A 7,982-nucleotide genomic window follows, 5' to 3' on the forward strand; every position below is an offset into this window, starting at 1 on the left:
GGAATATTACAGCAAAATCTTTTTACTTCAAGGATTTTTTTATGCTTTTGTGTTTCTTACCTAAAAAACTCAAGTGCTTCAAAACTCAATCTGCAGAGGGGATTAGGGCTAGGTTTCATCAGGTTTATGTCAAAAAATATTTTAATGCAGTCTCAAAAATTGTCAGACTGCCTTGTTTCAACAAGTTCTAAATGGAAAACTCACAACTTCTACATTTTTTTCCTCAAAAATTAATCCAACCTTTTAAATATAATTAGAATTGCCAGTATTTACAAAACAACTTCTAAAGCAGTAAAAACTGAGTGATCACTCCTTCAGGTCAATAATTTTTTTTCAGGCTTTTGTTTAGCAAAACTTGTCATGATCTTACCATGATCTTATCATCTTGCCCTAGAACAGAACAACTCTACAAAATATTTTCAAAAGGCAGCAAAAATAGATTTCCAATTTTTCCCTTGTTTTGACAGACAATCACAGTGATTGGTGCAGTGTTGAGCTCGCACAGGCACTCAGGCTCCTGAAGGGAGAACGGGAATGCTAATTCCATGGTTGACTTTACTTTGTTAAATAAAAAGAGTATTTGGGCAAGTAAACTAGAATTCTTCCCAGACCCTGCACTGATCAAGCTGTGCTCAGAAACACACAATCTGATTACCTGTATTTTAGTAAAATGACTGCCAGGCTTTGCGAGCCAGCAGGAAGACAGGCTGTTAACAAGTCAGGTATTTACAGTGCAGATGTCAATAATTTGGAGTATTTAATCACAGCTGACTTTGATTTGTCCACAGCTCAGACAAACCAACTGGCTGTGCCAAGGGTCATGGATGCATATGAAGCTGGTCTGGGTCTAATATCATTAGATAATCTCCTTGTGCTTGTATAAAAATGAACTAATGGATCCAACCTCTAACCAAGCCATGCTGGATTATTCCATCTCCAGCCAAGGCCAGGGCCTGTACATCTACTAATGTTACATTCTGCATGGTCTTATTTTGGATGGTGGATAGGGAAGATTTGCTTTTTCTGACTCATGGCATATATTTTGCTTGCAAAAACCTCTCAGATATGAAATTTCACAAATATTATGAAAAAGTCTTTTCTGAGTGCCCAGAGAAGGTGCAGAAGCTAATCCTGTAGCACTGAGATGATAAAAGCACACCCTGAAGGAATGAATAATTGAAGCCTAGCCCTAAATATTAATAGCATGCAAGGGGAAGAGGACACTTTCCTCAACTTTGCACTTACCAAGCTGCCTGTTTGGATTTGAGCAGAGATGTTCTCTCAACTGCTCCGAGCTCCTTAAACCCACTCCCAGAAGACCACGGCACTCCAAACTAATGCTACCTTTGTCAGAAACTTCCCAGCTCATTTCCTATTCAAGCCTCAAGAGGAACGTGGTGGTGTTTATCAGAAGACGTGCTCCAAATGCAAATGGGAACGAAGGGCACACGCCGAGCCCCTGCCACTGCAGACGAGGGAGCAGCATCTGCATGGGAGAGAGCAGGCACAGTGGAATGGGGTACAGGGAGCAGGGGCTTGCTCCAGAGATGTCCAGCCAGAGCTGCTCAACACGATGCTGGGGTGATGGGGGAGATATCAAAGGCTCATGGTAGACCTTCTCCAGTTGGGTAGTGCTTCATCTGGGGAGAAGTTTACAACATGCTGGCCTCAAGAGCTTTTTAAGCAGGATCAGTCCCATGCAGGTCCCCTCGCAGGGGCCAGGCTCTGTGCTCTCCTGGCTGCTGGCCCATAGAAACTGCTGCAGGGACTGCTGTGAGGAAGGGCCCGCAACTGAGCACACACACGGGAGGACACCCACCTTCAGGCTCTGCGGTCAAAAACGCTCTCGTGACACCAGGAGCTAGAGCAAGCCACTGGCAGGTACATGAAAAATTGATGATGGGATTGGATAGTTTTGTGTTGTTCTTTTTTTCTTCAGATGAGATCTGAGCAGGGAAATTGCTCTGCAGGTGCATCATAGGAGCCAGGCAGCAACCCACGCCAGAAGCCTGCGCTCCTGGGAGAGCTGGCAATGGGCAGCCCCAGGGAATGAAACTCTCCTACAGCCTTCGCCCATTCTTTGGTGGGCCAGCAAAATAGAGGCAATTTAAATTACTAATAAAAGGGCTTATCTCTGTCTATTCAGCTTAGGCTGCTCTCTGCTGGCTCTCTGTGCTCCCTGTGTGTTTGTGGTCAGGATCACTGTCAGTGTTTCGTGTACCAACATTCATACCCAGATCAAGCCCCGGGCTGGGAGTGGGGAGACATGAGGTCCCCTCTTCATCAGGCTGATGTGGCTTTTTAGAGGGGTTCAGACCTCTGCCTTCACGTTTTTCTGACTCCAGTTTCCAAGCCTTGCTATTGCCTCTCCTATCCCCCACCTGCAGCCTCTGCAACCGGCAGAAGGGAGGATACCACGGGCTGGCTTGGCCATCAGCAGTGCTGCTCAACACGAATCTTCTTCAGACCTTCTGCCAGTGTCTCTGTCACCCTGGCCAAGCCCACCACAAAGGGCTGTGGCTGGAAAGCTGTTAAGTTTTCCACCCGGAGTGTTCTGCCACCCTGCTGAGAGCTGAATTGATCCAGCTGCCCTTCTGCTCCTGGCCTCTTTCCCCTGTAGCCTTCCCCACCTGTAGGGAACTCCGTGGAGGGCTCCAGACCATGAGATGTTTGGACAAGAGGCTCCTGCTCTCCTCGAGACCCTTCTCCACCAGACAGCGAGGCTTCACTCACCTTTTCTACCCAGTTTGTTCGGGTTTTTTTTACTTGCAGGGCACTTGCAGAGCTCGCCTGGTGCCAGGACAGGTGTCTGAGAAGGTACCACGACCCCACGCAACCCAGGGGCTCCGGGGGGAAGGCAGGTGCCGGCAGACCCGCCCTTCGGCCGCAGCAGCGCCGGGAGAGGCCGTCCCGGCCCCGGAGGCCAGAGCAGCTGAGGCCCCAGGCTGCTGTGCAGACCCCAGGCTGCAGAGGCCCCAGGCTGCTGTGCAGGCCCCAGGCTGCGGAAGCTGCGTGGACCTCGCTCCCGTGGCTGAGCTGAGGGGGCAGGAAGGCTGCCTGCAAAGGTGTGCGCAGGTGAAGGGCCTCCTGCAGCAGGTAGCTGAGCTGCAGGACAGCAAGGAGGCTGCTTGGTGGCACGGGGGCAAAACACGAGCAAGACTCGCTGCCGAGGACACGCGGGCTGTGCCCTGCCAGCCGGGTACTTGCCCCCGGCACACACAGGAGGGAGGGCAGCCGCTGGAGTGCAGCAGTGAAAGGCAATAGGAAGAAGAACTAAGAGAACAAGCAAGAGGAAAGGCTCTCCCTCAACATCCGAGTTGCCCTTGAAGAACCAGTCACTCCTCTGCAGACAATAGAGGTTGAAAATAACCAGCCCACACTGGTGCTGGAGCAGAGTAAGGTAGCCCCATCTGCTCCAAGTGTTACAACCAGCACCTTCAAGAAAAAGCAACAGGCAATAGTAGTAGGTGATTGTCTTCTCAGATGCACCCGGTTGCACACCAGACCAGCTCTCTAGAGAGGTCTGCTGCCTCCCAGGAGCACCTGATGATCTTTAAGGTGCTTTCCAACCTTAACCATTCTATGATTCTATTCTACGATTCTGTAGCCCTAAGTACCTTCTGGCTGTAAATAAGGTTCCTAGTCATCAGAGCATGCTTTCTCACCTGCTCCCCATCTCTGCCAGCTTACCATCGATGGAAGGCAAGCTCCTGAAGGGTAGCACAACACAGAGACAGCACAGCAAACAAACAGGCAGGATAACTCGGCACTTCCATCCCAAACGCTTTCTGGGAGTCTACACAGGCTGGCTGGGCTGTACACACCAAACCAATGCACCCCACCATCAGCATGGAGCCACCCTGCAGCCACCAAAACCCCCTCCTTCTCTTGGAGCAATGTAGAGAAACCAAAAGAAACAGAAGAGGTTCTTCAGGGTGAGGTGGCATCACATTCCCATGGTAATTCAACAGACAGACGTCACTCCACTGCCTTGCAGAAGCAAATGTGTCCATGGGCATCTGCCACATCCCAAATTTAGAATCATTTTTAACAAGCTGGAAGGAGCAAAATAAACAGCACTTGATCTGCAGGCTCCCTATTCTTGACAGCATCCCCAGAGGTGGTGGAAAGCCAAGGAGATAGCTCCTTACTTTAATTGGTACATTAAAATTCTTCCAGACCACTACACAAATGTTAATAGGCAACTTAATTAAGCACTAACCCAGTTCATATTTCTACTCTCCAGAGGTTCTTCTTTCATTTTTTTTTCTTATTACATACAAAGCCATGGGGAGTTTTGTCCTAATCATGTAAAACAAGCTGAGGGCAGTAACACCAGGCAACTTATTTAGCTCCTGATCTCCAGACACCTCTGCCAGATGCCCAGGCTTGCAGTTTCTTTCCCAAAAAGCACAGAGGACTCTGGGAACAAGGTGTGAATTGCTACAAGTCAGCAAAAATTAATGGCAATAAATTCTTAGCTCCAGCAGCCAACTCACCCCCACTGAGTGCAAAAAGCAGACAGTGTTGGGCAAAGACAGGTCCCCTCTAGGCACCAGATGCCAACAAGCAGGTGTCTTTTGGACAGTTGCCTGGATGATTCGGGAGCCTTATTCAGCTTGTCATGAGCATCTTCCAAAATACAGGTGTCCTCCATGCTGTCGTCAGCCCAGAGGGGACCCCTCAGAACACCATGTGACAGAGAAGTAAAGGAAAGAAGATGTCATCTCCTGATCCCCAGGAGAGCTATTCAGCTGGTCCAACCGCCTGGCTCTCATAGTTATGATCTGCTGACGGAACCACAGGAATAAGCATCCATGCCCCACAACCCACCCCAGCTGCTCATTATTACTGGGCAACTACTTCACTTTGTGCAGCCTGAATGTCTGGTGGGTTTGATGGGTTTGCTGAGAAGATCCTCAGCAATTATGTTTTCAGAAGTTTTCTTTTTCTTTCTAAGGCTGGGCTGAATCAAAACTTGCTCCAGTACCTGTCATGGAAAGTGATGGGTTTAAGAATCTTGTGAACAACAGTAGGGTTTCCATTACAGGTGAGTTATGAGCCATTTCTTTATGCTGCCCAGCACACTTGAAGTAATACCCAGAGACAGAGGAAGCAGGGGTGGCTGTGGAGAAACCAAGCAGCCACCTGGCTTATGGAGGGAAGGAGCATTTGTTGCTGGTGATGAATGAATAAGAACCCCTCTGCTCAAGGAGAAATGGTCTGTTTGCCTCAAAAGCCTTGTACACCAGCAGGCACAGTGCCAGTGCACACCTCATGCTTCCTGGTTGAGCGGTAAGGACAACATGGATTTTCCTCACTGAAAAATAGGGTCTGTCTCCTGGTACAACATTTTTATTCCAAGGGAAACAAAGAACTTCAGAGCCCACATAGTAATAGCATAGCTGGACATTTCTAGCTCAAACATTGACAGATGAACAAGGGCCAGCAAGAAAAGTGCTCTGGTGATATACATCAGGGTAGCCACAGGGACCTTGAGTATGGTTTGCATTTGCTCAAGTCCTGTCCCATGGGTAGAAAAACATATCAGGTGGTAGTGGTAAGGTACAACTAGCTGCTAGGCTCCTGGGTTGGGTGAAGTGATAGGACTGAATTTGCTTACCCCAGCAAACACCCCTGTAAGAGAAGCTGTTTAAGGAGTAGAAATGTGCTTTGCAGCATCATCTAAAACAGAGAAACACTCACTAGGTTAAAAACACTGCCAAACTAAATGGCTTGAAAATATACCACTAAGCATGTTATCAAAAATGCCCCTTTCTTCCCACAACAAAAACAACAAAGCCTCTATGGAAAGAAAATATTTTTTAAAAATCAAATAAAATTACACTTTTCACATGAGAAATAGTCATTTCTGTGGATGCCACTCATACAAAAATAAAACCCAAGCCTGACAGAAATTTGTTTTCCATTCATTCTTTTCCCTGCTCCTCTCTTCCTTAGTTTTTTCCTTCCACCAGGAGAGAGGAAGGGAGAGACCATCCAGGGAAAGCAGGCACTGACAGAATAAATCAAAACCTGGAAGAAGAAAAAAAGAAGCCAAGTTTGATTTCAACTGGAGGCCTGAAGCTCAGACAGGAAAGGGTATAACATGTAGTTGTGTTTTCAAGGAGTGAATAGGAAGAGAGACAAATGCCTTGGAGTCAGGAATGCGTGTCAGCCAGCCCCAACTCTTGCCAGAAAGCACCCTGTCTCCCTCTGCTGATTCAGCCTGGAGAAGAGAAGGCTCCAGAGACCCTGTAGCAGCCTTCCAGTATCTGAAGAGGCTCCAGGAAAGCTGGGGAGGGACTTTTAACAGACTTGTAACGAGAGGACAACAGGCAATGGATTAAAACTTGCAGAGGGGATATTTAGGTTTGACATTAGGAGGAAATGCTTCGCTATGAGGGTGATAAGACACTGGAACAAGTGGCCTAGGGAAGCTGTGGAAGCCCTAGCCCTTGAGTATTCAAGGGCAGGTTATACGGGTCTCTGAGCAACCAGATATAATGGGAAGTGTCCCTGCCAATGCAAGGGGGGTTGGATCTTTAAGGTCCCTTCCAACCCAAACCATTCTATGACTCCATAATTCTATGAATGCATATACCTACCTGCAGAGGCTGGGGTGTGAAAATTACTGTTTAAAGCACGGATTGTACTTTTATCACCTTGAATAACACAGCTAGGAAGCCAGGAAACTTTATCTTCCCAGTCCTTTTCTGTTTGGCTACAATACTGCTTCTGATTTGCAGACTTCTTCATGGAAATACTAATTTCATGCCAGTAAACAGATTAATATTTCCCACCTAGAATTTCTTGGAGGAAGAGGGAACAAAAATTATATCTACAAATAGCAGCACAGAATGTTCCTTTAAAAGATCAGGAATTTAAATTTCTGTTACTCAGTTGCTCTTTTAAGATCTAAAATGAACTTGAGTATAATCAAAACACTTTCAGCATAAATTTTAAGAACGACTGCTTTTTTTAGGGAGCATATTCTTACCTCATCATGTAGCATTATGGACAATGCTTTGTCACACTTGCACAAGTGATTTTCAGAGGCAGGAAAAGCAGAGAATCCTCCTCCGGGCTGGGAAGCTCTACCTGTGTTTAACTTGCAGCAGCTCGCTTAACCACTAGATGTCTTTGTGCACTGCCTGGAACGCTGCAGCTCGGCTCTCTGTGGCCAAGGCCAAGCTGCTTTGGAACCCAAGTTGAACCGCAGCCTTCTTTTGTCCATTGTATGCATTTATTTTTTTTTAACTTAATAATTGCTTTGTGTCCAGGAAGAGCTGTAATGCCATGATACTGCCCACACATCCTGCACAGCCAAGGGTTATACAAGTCCTCAGTAAGTCATAACAATAGACAGAAGTACTGGCCTGGGTGCCCTGCACACACAAACCTCTGCAGAGTGTCACCACATCCCTTCCACGATCTACAACACACAGGCAGAACTGACAGCTCCTGTCAGACTCTCCATAACATCTGGCCAGTGCCTAGCACAGGGCAGCCCTATACATATTTCTTCACTGTCTAATCTGGATGCTCACATAAAGGTGGAATTATCTCATTCTTGCCTTCTTCAAGCTGTCAAACCCAGCACATCACAGACTGCAAGAGAAGGCAGACTGAGCCAGCAGCAGGTGGGAATCTTTTATTCAGTTATCAGTCCTGCTGTGTTGGTAGCAACTTAGCAACTGGAACCCACATATGCAAAAATACTGAGTTTTCACAGTGAAAAACCAGACAGTATAAAATATTCCAGTATTGTGTCATAGAACCATTATTTCAGTAACACCCTTGTTTCAAAGGCAACATGCTTATTTCTTTTATTTGCTTTCTATTCTTGACCCCTCCCCCCAAAAAAACCCCAACTGTTCACACAGTAACCCTCCTTGCCCCCACATGTTGGGGGGAGAGAAGCACTACATGAAATCCCCTCCTGATTTCCAAAGGTTTACAGAAGAACATCCGCCCAGTGG

Source organism: Chaetura pelagica, unplaced genomic scaffold, assembly GCF_000747805.2.
Source record: "Chaetura pelagica isolate M959 unplaced genomic scaffold, ChaPel_1.0 scaffold531, whole genome shotgun sequence".
Taxonomy (NCBI): Eukaryota; Metazoa; Chordata; class Aves; order Apodiformes; family Apodidae; genus Chaetura; species Chaetura pelagica.